This window comes from Herpailurus yagouaroundi, unplaced genomic scaffold (genome assembly GCF_014898765.1).
Source record: "Herpailurus yagouaroundi ecotype Mexico unplaced genomic scaffold, PumYag 197, whole genome shotgun sequence".
Taxonomy (NCBI): Eukaryota; Metazoa; Chordata; class Mammalia; order Carnivora; family Felidae; genus Herpailurus; species Herpailurus yagouaroundi.
The window spans coordinates 9,690,333-9,712,671 of record NW_024412428.1 but is presented as its reverse complement, the minus strand read 5'-3'; the positions used below and the strand labels follow the sequence as shown (position 1 = coordinate 9,712,671).

The 22,339-nt window shown below is 47.4% G+C and overlaps 1 long non-coding RNA gene across 1 annotated transcript in view; it reads left to right on the top strand.

Moving 5' to 3' along the window:
- Window positions 1–4,174, top strand: part of LOC121012821 (uncharacterized) — a 5,217-nt gene extending 1,043 nt beyond the window's left edge. Inside the window, exons 2-3 of the long non-coding RNA XR_005782337.1 lie at window positions 929–1,076; window positions 4,088–4,174. This is a non-coding gene — a long non-coding RNA (uncharacterized LOC121012821). The remainder of the gene's footprint in view (window positions 1–928; window positions 1,077–4,087) is intronic.
- The last annotated feature ends 18,165 nt before the right edge of the window (window positions 4,175–22,339 follow it).

Below are 22,339 nucleotides of genomic sequence, written 5' to 3'. Positions count from 1 at the left end.
GCGTGAGGAGAGCTGAGGGACATGAGGAGAAGAGCCTCAGACTCCTCAGGAGAGCTGAGGGGGGTGTGGGGGGAACTGAGGGGGGCACGAGGGGACCTGAGGGGGGCGTGAGGAGAGCTGAGGGACATGAGGAGAAGAGCCTCAGACTCCTCTCCTCGGTTGCCCAAACTGGCTATGACATCCTGACCTCTCTTTTTAATGTTTATTTATTCTTAGAGAGAGAGAGAGAGACAGACAGAGCATGAGCCGGGGAGGGGCAGAGAGCGAGGGAGACACAGAATCCGAAGCAGGCTCCAGGCTCTGAGCCGTCAGCCCAGAGCCGGATGCGGGGCTCAAACTCACGGACCTTGAGATCATGACCTGAGCCAAAGTCGGCCATTTAACCGACTGAGCCACCCAGGCACCCCTGACCTCTCCTTTGAAAAGCAAGTGAAGATTTATTAGCTTATGTAAGAAATGAGGAGCCCTGTCAGGAACGTGATCTGTGTGGGCTTCAGCTTGGGGTTGTTCTCAGTGGCCCAACAGACCCCTTTGTAGGCTCGTTTCCGGGGGCCGGTGGCAGCCCCCGCCCCGCACGTGCCCTCCCCCTGACACTATGAAACAAAGCAAAGCCAGGACTGGCCACGTGTGGATTTCCACTTCCAACCCTGTTATTCCGAAGAGGTCTTTGTGTCATACAGCTTTACAGTTTCTGTGAGGAATGGGGTTTGAAATCCACTCTTGGCTAAAACTCTGGATAGCACGTGAAAGGGAAAAGAGTCAATGCTCGGCTGCAGTTGAGATTCAGGAAGGTCCCAAGTAGGAAACAGGTGGAGGCAAGGGGGCAAGGACCGGGAGACACCAGATGGACAGAAGGGAGCACCCAGGATGCTCGGGATTCGTGCTGGTTTTCATGCTCGTGGCTGAAACAGGTGCTTCTGATTTCCAGGGCCTGTGTCCTCAGTGGGACAAAAGATACGTATATTAAGGCTGACATGGGTGGAACAAGGAGAAACCCAACTTCCTTTGATCCACGGGACGCTCACCGCTGGACCTCTGCCTGCAGGCTCTCCGTGGGATGCCTACAGTCACTAGAGGTAATTTAGGGTTCCAGTTTACTGCTCACTTTCCTAAGTTTACGTGTGGGAGAATGTTCTGCAAACGCAATGTCCGTCGTTTCCTTACATTTGCTACAACCGCTCTGCTCTCAGAAATCACTAGTGAACTTGCTGGGGCTAAGTCGAGTGATCTTTCGGGCCTCCTCTCTGCTGGTGGCTCTGTGGCACTCAGTGTCCCCCATCTGTTGCTCCCCTCTCACTGGCCCGGAAGCCAGCAGTCTGAAATCAGGCTGGGGGTGGGCGCCCCCTCCCTCCGAGGGCTCTGGGTGGGGGGGAAGATCCCTCCTTTCCTCTCCCAGCTTCTGGTGGCTCCAGGGGTCCATTGGCTTGTGGCCACATCTCTCTCCCTTTTTCACATCGTCTTTTCCCATGTGTCCCTTGATCTCTTGTACCTCTTTTCAAGGACACTTGTGATGGCATTTCGGGCCCACCCTAATAATCTGGGGTCATCTCCTCCTCTCGTGATACCGAGTTTAATCACATCTGCAAAGACCCACTTCCCAATAAGGTCACATCCACAGGCTCTGGGGATTAGAACTTGCTAGCTCTGGGTGGCCATCATTCAGCCCACTACCGTGCCCCACGGTGGATGAGAAAAAATATTGCCTATGTCTTTCTTGCAATATTTTCCTGTCTGTGTTACACCAGAGAGAAATCTCCCAGATGAAACGTGCCTGCTTTGTTGTTGTGTAGGAATATGAAGCCGGTAATTAAAATTTGTAAGCCTTTCGAAATACCTCCGATGGTCATAAGGATGTCCGCAAATGACATCTTTCTTCGTGAGAGTCACCACAACAGGAGGCAGAAATGAAAGGGGAGACTGGAAAGTGTGTTTCGGGATGGGAGGTACGGGAAGGCGTGATACGTTGAGCCAGACAAATTATTTCAGACTAGCATCTAAACTATAGAATATTCTCTTTGGGATCCTGGAACTGACGGGAAGGGGAGGGCAGGCCCAGGTTTAATCTGAGCAGAAAGGGCAAGAGGTGGTTTGAGGGATGGAGGGTAGAGGCTGGCCTCAGGGAGGGACCTGGGAGTAGTCAGGATTCAGGTAGGACAGAGTGGCTTCCAGGGTTTGGAGGAATATTCCTGTCCCCGGCCTGAATCTCACGGGCATCTGGCCAAGTATCTAGGAGCTATAGCTGGCCTCCCCTGAGTGAGCGCCTGGAGTGGAGAAAAGACCCCGGTTCCTCTTTGATGGTCCCCTACCTTCTCCCAGAGCATCCTGAGAAGACAGACAGATTGTGCTCCCAGGCTCAGCCAAGCAGTGCTATGCTGAGTTGTCCCAAACAGAGGAGAGAAGACAGTGCCGCTATTCGAATACCGCTGCTTAGAGACTGGGGTCCTGGCTGGGCTTCACACTCACGGTGGGTCCCTCAGTCCAGAGTCCTCAGCTCCCTGAAACCTGGTGGTAAGACTTGGGCAGGAGAAGGGAAGACCGCTCAGGCTCTGAGCCTGTCATAATCCCAGCTCTGCTTCCTGGAAGAGTCCGTCTGAAGGACCACCAGTCGTCTTGGCTAAAATCAGTCGTCTTGGCTAAAACCAGTCGTCTCAGCTAAAACCAGTCGTCTCAGCTAGCAATAAAATGGCCCTTGTTTCCATCTTCCTTTATTCCCTGTTGTGGGTCTCCCTCTGGGATCTCACCAGAAGGGGGGATTACCGGCGGGCCGAAGTTGGATCCCCCGGGGCTCCTGCTCAGATGCCAGGCATCATCAACATCTCGGATCGTATCGAGTCTCATCCTTCCCACCAGCTGCCCACCCCACCTGCTGGTCCACGATGCCTCACGCTGTCCTTTACTTACAAAGGGAAGAGGACAGATGTAGGAATCTAGAGACATCATCGGTCCCAGACCTGGCTCTTGCCACCTTCTTGCTTATTATCCTGAGCAAGTCGCATCTCTGTTATGGACTGAGTGTTGGTAACACTCCCACATCCATAGGCTGAAGCCCTGGCTGCCCTGCGGGGGTGGTGGGAGGTGCTGCCTTTTGGAGGTGATCGGCTTGATGTGGGGTCAGAGGTAAACAAATCTGCTTAACAATCATGAATCCAGCATTTCCCAAACTTACGTCCGCAAGGACCGGTGGGTAATGGCTGGCTTATCTCCGCTCCCGTTGTGACCGCCAGTGGACAGGTGAGAAAGCAGGATTCTGGCTGCAGAGGTAGGAAGAGTGGGAAGGGGGGAAAGAAGAACCGGGTCAGAAAAAAAAGGCAGATGTTTTCCACTGCTTTGCCCCATTTTCTCCCAACAAGTCCAGACCCACTGGAAGTTGCACCTGGAGGTATCTGGAACCCCGCTTGACATGATTTATAAGATAGGGTTTTGTTTTGAACGCCGCTGACTTCATATAATGGCATTATTTCCTCAAGGGATTAGTTAATGGAGGGAACACTGCCCTCAGCAAAACAGCATTAATGCAGAGCTCTCAATTTAAAATAGTACCAAGTAGGCAGGCTAGAACCCTGAGGATTAAACTCGAAATGTTATGGTCCAAAAATAAAGGATTAAAAATGAGTACTTCATTAAAATGGGGAGAGATCCAGTGTTTGAAGGTTTACATAAAGCAGGATGGGGAAAGGGGTCCGGCCAAGGTGGGTTGGTTGCTCAGGAGGCTCAAAGATTCCAACACGGAAGGGCAAAATCCGGGGGTGGGGGTGCACACAGCTCCCCCTGCCCTTTGTAGCAGGTGAAGATATTCAGGCTTAAGGGATAAGTAGTAATATACTCTGGCCCATCCGCAAGCTGATGATAAAACTGAGAGTGGGTCCTCTCTGTGCCTCTGGAGCCTGGGTTCAGTAGGAAGGAGAAAACTCGGGATTTAAATCCACGTCAGGAAGAAGGGAAGGAAGGAGGGAAGGAGAGAGGGAAGGTGGGGGAAAGGCAGGCAGATAGGCATAGTTTGCTAGTCTGAGGCAGTGGCAATCAATTGTCTAGCTTTTGGAGACACGGAGAGGATTGTTTGTCTGCTCAGCACCCTCCTCTTCTCCAGGGAACAGTCCTTGGCATCACTGTGGCTCTACGAGACCAGCCATTTTTAAAGGAACCAGGCTGCGGCCCTCACTCGGTCTGAGCCAAGGTAAGTGCTGACTCAAGATATGTCAGCAAGTCCCTTTGCTAGGGATGTGAGACTTTGAACCCCAAGAGAACCGGACGTCAGTCTCCCTGTGGGGTTCAGGCTACAAATTAAACCCAGAGACTGTTGTGGCCATGTTTCCTGCACCATGGACAGAACTGGTCTGCAGAGAGAGAGACAGACAGACAGAGAGAGAACAGACAATATCACAGGGACAAGGATGGGACATTAGCCCTGATGGGGTTTTTAAGTTCTTGGTCATAATGTTTCCCATGGTTCTACAAACCAACACATTTCTCATTTTGCCTAAGCTTGGATTGCCTAATGGGGAGCCAGGAGGGATGCATATTCCCTAGGCTGCTTCAAGGTTAAATGATGCCCATGAAGAGATCAGCATAGCAAGTGCTCTGTAACTGGTAGTGGCATCATTATTCTTTCTCTACCGCTGTTGGGATCTCTGAGGGGGTTGAGAGCTTTCAAATGGCTGCCTTAGAGCCACGCTTGGAAAGGACCCGGCAATTGGCCTTCTGATATTATTCCTGAAACTTGTTTTTCTCTACCCTGAGGAGTCTGCGTTGTTGGTTAGAACTTGTGGCCTCTGAATTTTCTTGCGCCATTTACTTAACTGATAACCATCAGCCGGTCATTTAAACTCCCAGAACCTCACTTTCCTTGTTGGTGAAATGGGATAATCCATAGGGGTGTTATTAGGAATAAAGGAGATAATACGTCCGAAGTCTTAACCGAGGCTTGCCTGGCACAAAACAGACTTTCAAAATTGTTAGTTATTTTTTTTTTACCAACAGCGTCCCTTTCCTCTCCATGGTCCCACCCCACCTGGGGGCAGGAGGTGTCGGGGACACCTGGGTCGTGACGGAGCTGCAGCCCATCGGCTCTGTGCTGTCTGCACTCAGTGAAATCGAGGCTTCCGAGGAAGAAAAACCTCGAATCTGACCCGTGGGCTTCACTTCAAGCTCTAATTGTTTTGGGAGGAAGCCCACATTGGCAGACATCATTTCTTGTTTTGTTCTTCTTGGGCCCCGTCGGGCAAAGCTTACTCTGAGTCAGTCAACTGGATTAACTGGGGAAGAAGAATTTGCCAAAAAAAGAGCACTCTGGTCTCTTCAGAGCCCAGACACGGAAACTGCCATGTGATCAGTGCTCCTTCTGGGCGGCTTCGCTTCCTTCTTTTTCCTGTGCGGGACAATTTAAATTCAACAAATCCGAGCCGATAATAGGCAAGTCTGGCTTCTCCCCGACAGGACAGCCGATGTGCAGGCGACCTGGTGGCACCCGAGGGTCTGGTAGATGCCGGGCCACCCCAGCTCAGGCGTTCTCCGGGAAGGCTGGTTCCGCTCCAGCGGCAGCGTGCAGGAGAAGGACCAGATGAGCGTGCGGATTCCTCAGGCACCTGCTGCCTCCCGCTTAACCGGAAGCCCCCGCTTCGGCACGGTGGTCCTTCCCATCACGGCACCGCTTCCATTAGCAAAAACGTGCGCATGCTCTACCCTTCGATTTGACCCTCTATCACCAGCTCTTCTCCCTCCTGCTGAATCTGAAACACCTTGGAAAGCCTTCTACTTCCGCCCCTCAAAATCCTTCCTTCCGTGGTCAAGTCCTTGCCACGGTCACCTCCCCCCAGACTCTGTGCCAGCACATGGAGCTTCTCACACTCCCAGAACTCCTCCACCTTTCTCTCTTGCCCTGGGGCCTTGCCTCATGCTCCTCCCTCCCTCCCTCCACCCTGCCTTTCACTTTTAATTGCGGTAAGACACGCATAACACACAATTGACCATCTTAGCCTTCGTTAACTGCAGGACAGTTGGGTGGCATTAAGCCCGTTCACCACCACCCATGACTGGAGCTCTTGCATCTTGTAAAATGGAAACTCGATCCCCATTAGACAACAGCTCTGTACTCCCCTCTTCCCCCAGCCCCTGCACCCACCGTCCTACTCTCTGTCCCTATGAATCTGACTCCTCTCAGTCCCTCATGTAAGGGCAGTCGTACAGTCTTCGTCCTCCTGGGTCTGGCTGATTTCACTCAGCTGAATGTCTTCAAGGTGCATCTGTGCTGTAGCAGCAATTCCTTTTCTAAAAGTTCTCTTTCAATTGGCTGAGTTCTATTCAACTTTCAGGCCGGGGTGTGAATGCCTTTCCTCCAGGAAGCCCTCCCCTCCGTGGGCCCCCCACACTGATGTTCCCACAATGCTTTGCACCCCTGCTGTCAAGGGGCAGCTGAGCAGTGAAGGGTGGGGGAGCCTGGAGACTACCCGCTGCTTCCCTGAGTGTGGACTCCTTCGGGTCACAGACTCCCTCCTACTCCCACCGTGTCCCGCACAGAGCAGTGCTCGACAAATAGTGCAGCATGAATGCTGAACAAACTCCTTGGAAGTACTCACTGATGACTTTCAGCAAACATCTCGAGACCAAGCCTGAATGTTCTTGATCTACCAGGGACAGGAGGTACACTCACCTACCCTTTGCTGGAGCATGGTTGTCTCTGTGGGGCTATTCTCTGTCTCTCTACTGGATTCCGTGGCCTCGGGCGGCACCCCCTCCACGTCTCTGAGAGCCCAAAGGTACCCTTTCCCTCTCTCCGCTCCATGCACAGCCACTGGGTCATCCGCTCGCCTTCCTGGTACCGTGTCTCTGGAGATGATTTCCCAGTCTGCCTCTCCCAGCCTCACTTCGCCCTACACAGCCTGGGAGCCATCTACTCTTGGCCTCTTGGCCACCCCTCTCCGTGTAAGTGAACTCCAGCCAGCGTGTGTTTCAGCAAGTTAACACTAGCACCGTCACTCGGGCCCGCATTCGGGGGAGGACGCTTGATTCCACGATAATCTGCCCCCAGCCAACAGCTTCTACGTAGCGTCTGGAGCATTTAAAAATTACGCTTTCCTTTCTGTGCTCAGACCCGAGCCCTTCTCTGCGGCATGGCCTTTCACAGAGCAGTGGTACCACGCGCCTGCCTCACCACCGAACAGTGGTCTGACTTTGAGCAAACTCGAAGCTTCGGTTTCCTTATCCATAAGTGTGGATAACACGTCGCACCTCTCCAGGATGTTGTGAGGACCAAACAAAATAATTTTGTGATTCCCACCTGACTGTCAGAGGTGGCCCCGGACAGAAGACCCTCAACATTTTTTGGCGTTGAGTAAGGCGTGTGCTATTGGAGAAGGCCCCACTCAGAGAATGTAGGTGAGGTAGCACCAACGCGGGTAGTGCAGTGACAGGATCTTCTCCCTCCTCCTTGTTGCTCATGGTCTCTGCTTCTTGTCCTCAGTGCTACAGCCAAGCCGTCCAGGGAAAGCGTCAGTGTGATTTGTAGGGGAATCCTTGCCGCTCCAAGGCTCACATATAACAGACGCCCCCCTGACGGACCTCATGGATTGACTGACTGACTCTGTAAACACCTGCCAGATGCCCGCAGCCTCCCAACGATCACATCTGGCAGATGGCACGTCTGCTCCCAATGGTCGAGGGTTGAGTTGTACACTTAACAAGGACCTGCTGTGTGTGTTCCCAGACCTGTTTATGCCAGTGGGACATTTTACTGCAATTATATATTTACTTAAATGAGATGAAAATGTGCCCAAAACCTTGTAAGAACTGAGATGAATTCTTTGGAAAGACTAGAGGAAGGGTGATATTGAATTGAGGATAGATGGGACAACTTTTAAAGCTTGGCGGAAAATTCTAAAAAATCTAGGAGTCTGCTGTGCTCATATTGTTTTGCAAACACCTTCAAGTTCTTGCTGTACTTAAAAAAAGCAAAAGAAGGGGCGCCTGGGTGGCTCAGACTGTTGTGCGACTGACTCCACTCAGGTCATGGTCTCACAGATTGTGAGTTCGAGCTCCATGTCAGGCTCTGTGCTGACAGCTCAGAGCCCGGAGCCTGCTTCGGATTCTGTGCCTCCCTCTGTCTCTGCCGCTCTCCCGCTCACGTTCTGTCTCTCTCCTTCAAAAATAAACATTAAAAAAAAAAAAAAAAGCAAAACCTGAAAGCCATGTAACGGATTTAAGGAAGACTGTGCTGAACTCATCTCTTAGTTGAAGAAAAAGCCTTGGCCCAACATCCAAAGATTGGGGAATGGGTGCACATTTCACTGTTGCAAGTTGAAATAAAACATTTACTGTACGTACGTCGGTTCCCTGCCTTAGAAAACATACGTTTTTCAGTAGCCCAACAACCACAGGTGTTGATCCAGTTGGATGAGAGTATTTCCACTGGTTCCCTTCCTGGTTGGGACCTGCGAGGCAGCCCCGCTCTGGCCTCTTTCCTTCACTGTTCACAGCTCCCCCTTTGCATTCCATTCTTGAGGCCAGTCAGCAGAAAGAGGTAGAGAATCAGCTCGGTGTCCAGAGCCAGCTTCCATGCCAGCCCACTCGGAGTGGACGGAGCGAGTGTCGGTGGCATCTTACTGCTGGCTTATGCTGTTTGGAAGCCTTGCCCGCCCCACACCCATAACAGTCTCCAGTGATGGACTGCAAGGTGTCCCTCAAAGCTCAGATGTTGGAGCCCTAATCCCCAGTGTGATGGTATTTGGACACGGAGTCTTTGGGAGGTAATTAGGGTTGATGAGGTCATAGGATCGGTGCCTTCACAAGAAGAGGAAGAGACATTGTTCGTGTTTCACCCCATGAGGACACGGTGAGAAGGTGGCAACTGCAAGCCAGGAAGAAGGCCCTCACCTGGAACAGGATTGTCCAGAACCTTGATCTCAGACTTCCACCCTCCAGAGCTACGTGAATGAATGCCTGTGGCTTAAGCCGCTCAGTCTGATATTTTGTGACAGCAGCCTGAGCAGACTAATGCTCCCAGGAGGGGAAACTAAAACCCAAGCAGGTTCTGCGAAGGTGAATAAAGAATGACACCGATTCTGCTGCTGCCCACGATGACAGTGATGAAGATGCTGGTGATGTCAAACCCCACGTGTCTGAGGACAGAGGATCCCCTCCCTTTCCCTCTCCGGACCTACACACTGTCACGCTCACCAGCTCGTTGGATTGCAGACCCACATGGGAGATCTCCATGTGTATAACAGGAAGTTTAAGTGACTTGCCTGAGGTCATACTGTTTTCAAAGACCTGTAACTCTAATCCTAGTCCGTGTCATTTTCTAACTGGCCAAAAATTCTCCCAAAGCCAACTTTAGATTCGTGGCTAAATGATGCCCATGATGGATGGTGTTTCTGTCTGTGATGCTCTCCAATTTTGATAGCATCTGAGACATGTTCCTATGTGACCCCCTGAAACAGAGATTGCTAGCTGTCTACCAAAAATCCTTTGTTCCTTTCCTCCTTGGTTACAGAACTCTGAACTCCTCTTGCAGCTAGGTGTGGCCCACGTGACTGTGTTCTGGCCAACAGGATGTAAGCAGCAGTGTATGGGACCTCCTAGAAAAGTCCATAAAGGTTCCTGATCTGGCTGGGAGGTGCCTCCCCTTTGTCTTGGACCTCTGTTCGCCATGCCTCTGTTTCTTCACACTGTCTGAAAGGTGGGAGGCCCTGGCAGCTATAAGGTGATAGGGAAGACAGAAACCGGAGCTAAGATAGTGGGTAGAAGTATGAAGAAGGGGTCTGGGCTCCTGATGACCTAGAGCCACTGCACCAAGGAACTGGGCATGTCGGGATGGTGTCGTCACTCACACAGCCCCACGGCCTAGATCTAAATCATGCAGGCAGGATGTTAAACTGGTGAGATTTGAATGGTGACCTCATTATACTCACAGGCTGTGGGGCTTAGGGACAAGTGACTCATGCTGATGGCAGAGTAGCCCAGGATGCCTCAGCCAGGAAAGGCCGCCTTACTTCAAGGGGGCCCTCGCTTTGACCTGGCTGTTCCGGTTCGGCTCACCTGCCGTTGCAAAATGCATACCATTGATTTATGTCTTGTTTCAGTTCAACTTCAAGGATGGAGTCTTCTGGAGAGCAAGGGTTAGGGGTTTTTTCAGGCTGGAAGAAGGAACACTTGTGGGAATGGGAACCCAGGATCATAATGGTGACAGGGAACAGAGATAGCTTGTCAGTTACATGCATTTTTCTGTGTTGGAACAAGATACAGGCTGGCTGAATCTGTTACAAAACAAGAGCATTTTCCCCCCGAGCTTTTACTCAAATTTGAAACCACCAACTCCTATGTGATATTTTCCAGGTGAATGATTTTCTGCATTCCATCAACTTACTTCAGTTGTGGTTGTGTTTGATCTGCTGGTATTCGGGAAGAATCGCTACTGACACCCAGAATCCAATCAACACATTCGGTTTTGCAAAACAGACATTCAGAGAAACGTAACATTTTTAGAGCTGGAATAAAACTCACAGATCAGCTACTCCCGCCTCTCATTTCACAGATTAATGGAAGTGATTGCTGGAGGTCACGCAACTAATGAAGGTGAATTTAACAGCAGAACTCAGGCGACCCTACCTCATAAACACTTTATTCTGCAATTTCACAGTTTGGGGTCCCATCGAATGATCCAAATACACTATATAAGGGCTCAGGTTCTTTCCTTTTGCCCTATTTCTCTGGGAAAGAATTTGCAGACTGTTTCCTGGGGGTACCAGCAGTCAAATTGGACAGAAAAATAAACACAGATGCACCTAATGGTCTACCAGCGAAGACCAAAATCCATCCTGGAACGGACTGCCCCACTCTCTTTCACCCTCAGAGAACCAACATCATGTCAATGATCTGTTTTGATTTCTGGAACCGAGCGGCTTCCTCCCCACCCTGCCTCTTCCTTTTCCTCCTCTTCTCCCTCTTCCTCCTGCTTTGCCCTCCCTCCGCTCCCTTCCTGTTCCTACATTACACTTGCAGTGGGATTTCTCTCTAAGACTGCCTTCCAGCCAAGCACTCGCCTGGCTTCTGAGCACATCAGCATTTTTCCCTTCCTCTCGCCTTCCTCTCTTCCCTCCTCCCTCTGGGCTTTTGTTTTCAAATGGCGGGCCCATCAAAATTAATGAACTCATTTATTTGCTCCGTATCAAACGCACACTGAAATTATTGTATTTCTAAATAGACCAATGGTGCTGGGTAGACACATTCTGATCTCCTGAGGGCTACCACCGCACCTCTTTGTTACCTTGGGAATGCTTATGAGAACAGAATCGTGGAAATGTGAGAGGCCTCTGACAAGACAGAAGGTTTTCTTGATCTATGCCTGCCCAGTCCCTTTATTTCCTATTTTGAACGTGTTTGGGGCTCTACACAAAAGTCAGCGACGAGGTCATACCGTGTGATCAGTATTCCAGGAGGCTGCCAAGGAAAAACCTGAGACACATTATTTTGCTGGCAGAGCAGGTGTTCTGCTTTGAGTTGTAACATAACCAGTGAGCAATAGCTCATGAAATGACCTTCTTTTCAATTTATTAAAGGGCAAGCATTTCTTGGAAATCCATATATTTTCACCAAGCTCTAAATCAAGACTGCATCTACCAGGGCCCTCTTAAAATCTCTTTCTCCAGTTTTGACTTTCATAGACTGGGGCACTAACCCATTCATTTATTCCTTTCACTTGGAAGCCAAGCTTCTGTGTGTATTTCTTAATAGAGAGTGTGTGCCGTGGGCTGAATTTGCAGTGTCTGTCCTTCTCAGATGTGACAGCTGGGCTGAGCATGATCCTGGGTCTCCTTACATTCCAAGGCCATGAATAATTGCCTTTTTATCAGTCAAAGGAGGACAAAGTCAAGCGACGCTAGGGGGATGAGCTTCAATCATTCCCACAGATGCACCCACAACCACCCCCTCCCCCACCCTACCTGGTCGGAAGCACGATCCCGGGACACACTTTAAATCTCTATGTTTACTTGTTCTCTGGGTCATCCCCTGACTCTTTCAGTCTGCAGTTTGTATTCCATGCTGATCTGCCTGGAAGCCACAAAATCCGAAAATGCAGGTGAATTGGATGGACCAGAACCAACCTTAGCCTTTTCCTCCACCACATTGTCTCGCTCCTCCTTTCCTTTGTGCACAGCAGCAACATCCCCTTCCACCACTGGGGGAGCAGGCATGCTCTGGGGATCTGTCAAAATTTCATAGGGCACTCTAGGGTGGCTCCTGGAGGCAGGAATGAAAATATCCCAGGGGCTATGCTGCCCAAAGGTTCCTGGAGGAATAGAGACAAATAAGCATAGTACAGAAGCTAACCTATCTTCTAATCAGAGCAAAGCTTACTGCTAAGGTTGTTAGGTCAACCTAATCAAATTTAGTTCTGCTTCTGTGGTTCCGTAAGAAACAGCTCCAGGGCAGTTGGCTCTGGAGACTTGAGCCTGGAATGCCTCCTACAGAATGCATCACATGGGTGCATAAGTTACTCAGTACTAACCTAAGGGTGGACAGGATAAATTCTAGTTTTAGCACTTGCTTCAAGGTATATCAGCTAGTGAGACAAGCTGACCTGCTGAAATAGGTACAGAGTCTCTCTACATAGTGAGTCAGGTGAATCTCATTACTTTAGCCCACTCAGGCTAGGCCCTTCCCTGTGTTCTGAATTGTTCCAACCACGATATGACCCTATGATAACACATTTCCTTACTAAACTCACTGCATTGAGTCTAGGTGAGCTCTCTAAGTTGAAATGTCTTTAATTTTGCCAATTTTTGTGAATGTAGGCTGACGTTAAGGTATAGACTGAATTTTGTTTCCTGCAAAACTCACATGTTAAAGCCCCACCCCCAGTGTAACTATATTTGGAGATAAAGCCTGTATGGAAGCAGTTAAGGTTAAAACGAGCTCATGAGGGGTGGACCCTGATCTGACAGCGATCTGATAAGAAGAGACACCAGAGCCATCCCTCTGCCACGCAAGGATACAATAAGATGGCCCTCTGTAAGCCAGGAAGAGAGTTCTCTCCAGAACCCGACCATGTCAGCACCCTGATCTCAGACTTCCCGTTTCCACAACCATTCTGATGTAGGAAAAGACATGCCTATTGTTTCAGTCACCCAGTCAACAGTATTTGTTAGGCAGCTTGAGCTGACTAATACACTTGGCCTTAGAGAATATATGTAGCCCTGAACTGAGACTGAGAAGGCAGCAAGGTGGGACATTCCATACCTAGGTACACCCCATCTCTGCTCCATAGGCACATGGTGCAGTCAAGGGAGGATGAGAGCAGAAACTGTTCTTCTATCAGCTCTAAACTAATGAGATAAACAGGGAGGAAAGATGCTCCAAAGCTGTTCCAGCATGAAAGGGACATTGAATCAATATGTCAATGCTCCATTAATGATGGTTGGAATGTAGAAGGCAGGTCAATCTTCTGAATTATCCTTGGTACCATTCTCTCCCTACCTCCTATCACATCACACCCTCCAAGTTCTCCAGCGCCAGTCCCAAGATATCAAACAAGATACACCAAAAACCATCTTACAGATGATGGGTCTGGGGGAAAGATCAAGATCTTGTAAAGAACAGCCCCACCAGAGTTCAGGTTGTGCCCTTAGCACTGACTCCTTTCAATTCAGTAAGAAAAAAAGGTGGGGGGACACCTGCACCTGGGTGGCTCAGTAGGTTGAGTGTCTGACTCTTGATTTCAGATCAAGTCACAATCAAGTCAGGTTCGTGGGATCAAACTCCGTATCAGGCTCTGCGCTAAGTGTGAAGATTGCTTAAGATTCTCTCTCTCTCCCTCTGCCCCTCTCACCTGTGCTCTCTCTCTCTCAAATTAAAAAATAAATTTAAATTTAAAAAGTAATAAAAGGATTAAATTTACTAAGTGTCTAAACTTAAAGGAAAATACCAGACCAATTCACGGAAGACGATGATCCATTTACAAGAAAAATGAAGACTTCCAATGGCTTCCTTTAGTCCTGTGCAAGTGGTACATACATCTTGTTTTCCCCAACAGTAGGATTCGGGATTACAATCCCGTTTTCCTATTTTGACTAATTCAGAGGCCTTTTGAGAGGGTTGATTTGATCAAAGCAATGGGAAGTATTTTAACTCTTACAAGTTCTTGAACTCTAAAATAGATGGTACTCACGACGTCACAACACTGACATGGGCCATGCGGAAGGTCACATCTAAATCAAAAGAAAGAACACACCTGAGCACAGTGGGAGAGTTAATCACCATAATGCTAGATGCCATACAGCAGTTTCATGGGATGGGGTCAGATCTGGATGAGTGTCCAGCAAGGGAGAGGTACCCGTGTGGCAGTCATTGGTTTTGCTACACTAACTGCTAAGTGTTTATTGAGCACCTAACTATGTGAAAGACCCCATGCCAGGTCCAAAGACATATAAAATGGGTCCCTTGCAAGCTGCTTATGCTATGGTTTCCCTCAGTGCTTAGGGTTTTGAAAGCACGCAGGAGTAGACCAGTAATCAAAAGTGATTTGTAAAGTAGGCTAGCAAGTGCTATGCACCCAATACTTGGAATAGAAGACGGAGGCTAGGCAGGTGGCTCTTACTTCTAAATTCCAATTTCTCTTGCTGTAGCATTTAAACTTCTGTGGGGAACAGGAAAAGGTGACTAAATGGAAGTCTGTATTTACCTCTGTATTGGCCTTCCAGAAACGTGTTTATTGGGATTCTATATAGCCATTTAAATATGTTAGATTCTAAATATGCTGAACGGAGTTAAATGTGCTTTTTTGGAAAGTTGGCTAAGGGATGCAAAGGTAAAAAACAAGTTCTGGAAATTATGTAGTGTGATATAGGTGGCCCTGTATATATATATATATATATATATATATATATATATATATATATGCATAGAAACTTTCTGAAAGAAAATTAAGATTCATTCACAGTGTTCCCAGGAGGCAGAAATGGCAGGTCAGGTGGTAAAAGAGGTCAGAGTAGCAACTAGTGCTTTTCATTTTCCATTCTTTGGTGCTCTCTGATTTTTTGCTAATCGTGAGCATTTTTACAATTGTATGAGAGGGTTTTAAATTTTTAAACATTTTTGTACCACCAAAGCAATGTTTCCATAAGACAGAATTTCTGGAATACAGATTTCCAAAAATAAAAAATAATGCACATTTATAACCTCATCTACCAAGAGATAACATTTGTGAAAGCCTTGGTGTGTGTCTTTCCAGACTTTCAATCTTCCACGTATTTCTTCGTTTTAACAAAGAATCATGCTCTCTTTATTTTTAAGATTCATACTTTAATGTTGTCTTGCGATCTGAATGTTTTCATTTAATAATTTACCGAGAATATTTTTCCTGTGAATACACATTCATTTACAGCACTGTTCTTCAAAGACTGGATGGTATTCCAGTGTATTTGTCATACCATCATGTACTGAATCAATTCTCCTTATGTTGGATATCTAGGTTGCTTCTAATTACTCTCTTTCTCCCTTACGAACAATGTATTGATTCACCTGATAACTAAATCTTGTGCGCATGTTTTATTATTTCTTATGGCCAAATGCTTAGAAGTAGGATTGCCAGTTTGAAGCTTTCGATATATAGAGTCAACTTACCCTTCCGATAGCATACACCAATTTGCTTCCTAGCCAAGAGCATATAGGAGTGCCCATTTTCCTGTATCCTTGCCAAGCTAAAAATATTTGTTTCTAAACCCATTCTTAAAGGGTTTTATAGACCGCCTCCCCCTACCCCCCATCCTCACTGGTACAATTTCATCTTACCAACCAGAATATTAAGTTAAAACTGAAGCTGTGCTCATTATAGTATTTAACATGAAGTGTTTATTGTCTACTCTTGGGGGACTGCAGCTCGGGTCCCTGCAGGCCATATTCTTTGATGTCATAGACATGCACAAAGCCTTCCTGGTCGGCCACGTAGGCGAGGGCATCTCTTGCTGTCACTGCGATGCTGCTGACCTGTGCTTTGTCTCTGGACTGAAAAACACATGCACATGGTCCATCACACGCACACACATTGGGTCCATCATACACACACACACACATACACACACACACACACACACACACACACACATGGCCCATCACAGATGCACACGGGGCCCATTGCCGATAAAGCTGACTTGTCAGACAATGGCAAGTGGAATGCTGCATCCCATTTGCAGTAAGAACTCATCACTGTGCCTGTGTTAATCTTTCAGCAAGATAGGGTATGCTATATAGATAATCAAGCTAAAAACTTGGAGCCCAGAAGAGTCGCTGTGTTGCACAGTCAGGCTAGTGTCGATAAAGAAAAAAACAGGGGCGCCTGGGTGGCTTAGCTGGTTAAGCGTCCGACTTCAGCTCAGATCACGATCTCACAGCAGTGAGTTCGAGCCCCACGTCGGGCTCTGTGCTGACAGCTCAGAATCTGGAGCCTGCTTCGGATTCGGTGTCTCCCTCTCTCTCTGCCCCTCCCCTGCTCGCACTCTGTCTCTCTATCTCTCTCAAAAATAAACATTAAAAAAAAATTTTTTAAGGAAAAAAAACAACAACAAACCCCAAGCGTGGAAGTTATTTCCAATCGACTGTCCAACTTATAGGAGTGAGGTTTGCAATGGGACGGGCCCCACCGAACAGCCTCCAGAAGGTGACAGAACCTGTGAGGAGAGGACAGCAGGAAGACCACCGGGGGGTGTGCACTTCACCTGTGCCTCCGAGTCTCAGACTTTGCTGCCAGGCACTGCAGCCTCGTGACACCAGGGGCCTCTTCTTATATCCTTGGCTAGAATTATCTGTGAATATAGGGGAAGAGGGTCCTCTTCGTGGGTTTTGAATCAAAGGGCTCAGTGGCCTTTTCTGTCTCCACTAATCTAGGCAACTTTCCTGATGAGAAGGGCAGATTCGGCTATGGAGGAAAGGTCTAGAAGTTAGAGCTGTGGCAATCTGTGTGTGTGTGCACACGCGTGTGTGTGTGCACGCACATGCATGTGTGTGTAAGTACTTATTTTAAACACACTGTGGGGCCTGCCTAGTCAAAGGGATTCTTGGGCCGGGGGGGGGTCTTTGTTGCCTATCAGCCACAATTCTTGAATGTGTTTTACACATGGGTGTTCATGTAGCAAGCCTTTGTGAAGTGGAGACCCCATGCATATCACTTGCTCTTGGGAGTTCCCTAAATTACGAGGTTGAAGTTTCCTCCTCTTAGGGCCAAAGGGGCTCTGTGATCCCACCAGGCAAAGCAGAAGCCATGGATGCCTCAGTGTGGAGGGTGGAGAGGAGCATCCAAGGGCATCTGCAGCTTTGGGGCTGGGGCCATGGGTCCAAAGTCCAGAGGACATAGCCTCCCTAACTACCTAACGAGAACGCCAATGACCACCCCGGGATCCGTACACACAACTTGAGCTTCCCCTCTGCAACTGGAACACAGGTGGCTGGCTGTTTTTCAACTCATAATTTTAATTAAAATCCTGGAGCTTTGGAGTAGGACTGTGGCCCACTTGTTACATTTTACTAAAGCCTGAGGGTCGTGTCATTTGTGTAACGTCGCCTCACTAGTTAGTGGTAGATCTGGCTTCAGAAGCTCATCCTCAGGCTCTCAGGGGAGCCCTGGCTTCTTCCTCCTAAAACGAGCAGGATACATAGCTGATCTGCACTTAGGATGCTTTGTTCTTCTTAAGGCTCTTCCGTCAGGCTGCCTGTGCTTACTCGCGGCTCTCCCCTTAAAAGGCTGTGCTTGGTGTTCATTTAGCCTGACTACATGATGTTCTCGGTGACCCACTTCACTTGTAGAGGCCTCTGAGTGGGCAGCTGAGGCGAGGAAACTTGATTTGGAGGAAGTGGGAGTCAGGCCCTCACTCCCTGGGTGATCACCTCCTTAGCTGGCAGGACCGGGGCCAGAGCAGGTAGGGTAAGGGGCTTAGTCAGCCTGGGCTCCAAGGACAGAGCGGCTGGAAGGAGAGATAGCAGACGTTGTGGAGGGGAGTAGTGAGTGCTTAGGGACCCTCCCTTTCCAGGTCCAGGCCTGCAGTGGCCAAATATTAGAAAAGAGCAGCATAGCCCCTGCGGGAAGCTATTCTTACCTTGGGGCCCATTGGTGATTAGGGAAGTGGCCACTGATTCAAACTTGGCTGCTCAAGTCTTCAAGAGGGCAAGACAGGAAACGCTCCGATCTGGGCCTGGTGACCAGGGAGAGTTTGGGTGTGCTCACAGCCCTTTCTCCCACCTTCTTCTGTAGCTCTGCCCCCCAGCACACCCCCTCCCCCACCATGGGCCTGAAGCAGGAGCTGTGCACACAGGGGCGTGGACATCCTGGCGTCCTCGCTGGTTAAGAACCAACCCGGGTAGGGGCGCCTGGATGGCTCCGTCTGTTGAGTGTCCGACTTCAGCTCGGGTCATGATCTCACAGTCCATGAGTTCGAGCCTGCTTCAGATTCTGTGTCTCCCTCTCTCTCTGCCCCTCCCCCCTCATGCTCTCTCTCTCTCTCTCTCTCTCTCTCTCTCTGTCAAAAATAAATAAACATTAAAAAAAATTTTTAAATAAAAAGAACCAACCCAGGTAAAGTCAGGTGTGAAGGCAGATGGCCCTGGCATCGCCCAGGAGCCTAGGACTTTTGGAGAGAAACAAGGATTTGGGAGGCTTTGCCCAGGACTTTACAGGTGCTTCTCAAGAAGTCCCCACTCCCTAGAAATTCTTGGATTGAAATAATATGAACTAACCATTGTCACCTCTTACATTTACCAAGATACAAAACCATGTGAAATCCTATGGTACTGGATTATTAGTCCCATGGTCAGAGAGAAAGTGGAGACTTAGAAAAGTCAAAAGCTTTGCTCAAGGCCAAAAAGATGTCCATTCTTTCATTCACTTGTTTTTGATGAACATGTGTTAAATCTCTGGTACAGCCCCGACATTGTGCTGAGAGCAGTGGATAGAAGGAGAGGCAGAGGGCCACACTGAGGCAAAAGAACTACTCCCAGGAATGAACAGGATGCTGCTGGCACATGCAGGACGGGACTTGTTGTGTATGGAGAAGGGAGAGGTCAGAGAAGGCATCTGAGGGGAAGCAGCATTGAATCTGGAATCTTGAAAGATGTCTCGGGCACTGGGCAGAGAGGGCTGTCTAGGAAAAGTCATCAAACTCTATCTTCTCTGTACAGCCAAGGGTTGGAATACATTCTAAGTCCACCTCCCTGCTTCCTCCTGGTCTTCCACTCCCCCTGCTATACTTTAAGCACCATCGACACAGGAGCCACATCTGTTTTTTTTTTTTTTAAGCCACTTATCTGTAAATCCTCTCGCCATGCTTACTACATAGAACTCAAATATTTGCTGTTAAATAAAAATCCTGGAAACTTAGATGAAACCTGTGAGAACCACAAAGAACGTTGCTACTTGAGGTTGTGGGCAAGGAGCTCTCTTTACATTTTTCTCTTTGAGTCTGTGGGCATCGGGGTACGTGGCCCAGACTGAAGGTGCCATGAATGGTCTCATGTAAATAAGGGGCTATATAAATAATGAGGCTGGTGCTGAAGTTAAATACAAGGGGTGCTGTCTCACTACCATGGGGGTACCCATGAACCAGGCTGTTAATCATTCAGCAATACTTATTTTGGCCTCTGAGCTCACCACAGTGGACATGATAGACTCAGGCCATGCCCTCAAGCAGAAAATGATTATAATTAGGATTATCTATTTAATGGACACTTTCTTTGTGCCAGGCACTGAGCTAGGCATGTTCTCAACATTCCTGTACTTTAATCATCACAACAATCTTAGGTAGACATTATGTTTCTGATTTGGCAGGTGGTGAGACTGTTTTAGAAAGAATTACATTGCCTAAGGCACACAAGTTAACCATAGAAGGGCTGAGATTCAAACCCAGATGTGTTCACATCCAAAGCCCATGCCCTTGATATTGGATTTTGTAGTTGTCTTTGGAAGGCTGAGGATTCTTAGAGGCAGGATGGAGGGTCCACCCACATGGCGGTATGGCTCTTGCCCGTACCCAATGTCTGGGATATACCTATAGTGATTAGGCTAAGTGTTACCTTACTCTCAGTTTATCAGATCCTTGGGATTATTGACACAAGGGGGGGGCAAGATGGGGGGCAGGTAAAAGAGGGGCATATGCAGCAAAGATAAAGTCCCTTCACTTTGCCCACATTCGTCCTGCAGAGGGCCTGCAGTCCCAAGAAATGGGTCTGCATGTCACTTCCCTACTTTCCTCAGGGAGAATTTCACTTCCCTAAACCTCAATCTTCTTCATCTGTGATATGGAGACAATACTTCCTATTTCATAGAGTTTGGCCAGGAGTAAGTGAGACACTATGTGAATTGCGCTACATGACCTTGCAGAGATAGCTGAAAGGGGACAATGAACCTACAGTTCATGGCACAGAGATGCTCAACAAATGGTAGCTTTCATAATCATTGTTACTGAACTCTCTGGCCTCAGTTTCCTCATCTGTGAAAACGGGTACAATAGCACCTATCTCTTAGGGTTAATGTGAATGCTAAATGAGGTAAAATATTAAAAGCACTCAGGAAAATACATACAGGATTAAATATATTATTTATATAATATTTGTATATTGTTATATTAATTATAATTCTATTATTAAATAGTAGATACTATTTAAGTTATTATATTTATGAAATATTATATTGTTATAATAGACAAATATCATTATTTACAAACAAGAAAATATTATTATATTGTTTTCCTAGTTAAAAAGCCTTAGTATCTAAGAACTAATAAATGAATTCAGCGTAATAGCAGGATACAAAGTCAACACACAAAAATCTGTGCATTTCTATACACAGACAAGAAACACTCTGCAAAGGAAATTGCAAAAACAACCCCAGTGGAATAAAAAAGAATAAAACACTTAGGAATTAACTAAGGAAGTGAAAGACTTGTACGATGAAAACGACAAATAAATTCAAAACATTTATTTATGTTATGAAAGAAATTGATAACCTAAATAAATGGAAACATATCCATGTTCGTGGATTGGCAGACTTAATATTGTGAATACTACCCAAAGTGATCTACAGACTCAATGCAATCTCTATCAAAATCCCAATGATGATTTTTGCAGAAATAGAATACCTATCCTAAAATTCGTATGGGATCTCAAGGACCCCGGATAGCCAAAATTTTTTCAAGATTTTTTTAATCTTGAAAAAAAAAGAGCAAAATTGAAAGACTCACACTTTTTGATTTTAACATTTACTGTAAAACCACAGGAATCAAAACAGTGTGGTACTGGTATAAAGACAGACATGTAGATGAATGGACTAGAATAAAGATCCCCAAAATGAACCCTGACGTTTATGGTCAAATGATATTTGACAAGGGTGCCCAGATTGTTCAATGGGGAAAAGAGAGTCTTTTCAACAAATGGTGTGGGGAAGCTGGAATATCCACATGCAAATGGATGAAGTTGGACCCTTATCTAACGCCACATACAAAAATTAACTCAAAATAGATCAGAGGACTAAACGTAAAACCTAAACGAGAAAAACTCTTGGAAGAAAACACAGGCCAAAAATTTCATGACGTTGAATGTGGCAATGATTTCTGGGCTATGACACTAAAGGCACAGGGACAAAATTAAAAATAGACAATTTGGACTTTGTGAAAATTTTGAAAAATGTACATCAGAAGACACTACCCAGGGTAAAAGGGCAACCTATAGAATGAGAGAAAATAGGGGCACCTGGGTGGCTCAGTCGGTTAAGCGTCCGACCTCAGCTCAGGTCACGATCTCACCGTCCGTGAGTTCGAGCCCCGCGTTGGGCTCTGGGCTGAGGGCTCAGAGCCTGGAGCCTGCTTCCAGTTCTGTGTCTCCCTCTCTCTCTGCCCCTCCCCCGTTCATGCTCTGTCTCTCTCTGTCTCAAAAATAAATAAACGTTAAAAAAAAAATTTTTTTTTTAAAAAGAATGAGAGAAAATATTTGCAAATCACATATCTGGTAAGGGATTCATATCCAGAATATATAGAGAACTTCTAAAACTCAACAACAAAAAAACCCCAAACAACCTGATTCAAAAATGGGCAAAGGACTTGAACAGATGTTTTTCCAATAAAGATATACAAGTGGCTGACATGCACATGAAAAGATGCTCAACATCACTGATCTTTAGGGCAATGCAAATCAAAATCATAATGAGATACCCCCTCATACCCATTAAGATGACTATTAAGACAAACAAACAAACAAACAAATGAAATAACAAGGGTTGGTGAGAACGTGGAGAACTTGGAAACCTGTGCACTGTCGGTGGCCATGTAGAATGACAGAACCACTCTGGAAAACAGTACAGAGGTTCCTCAAA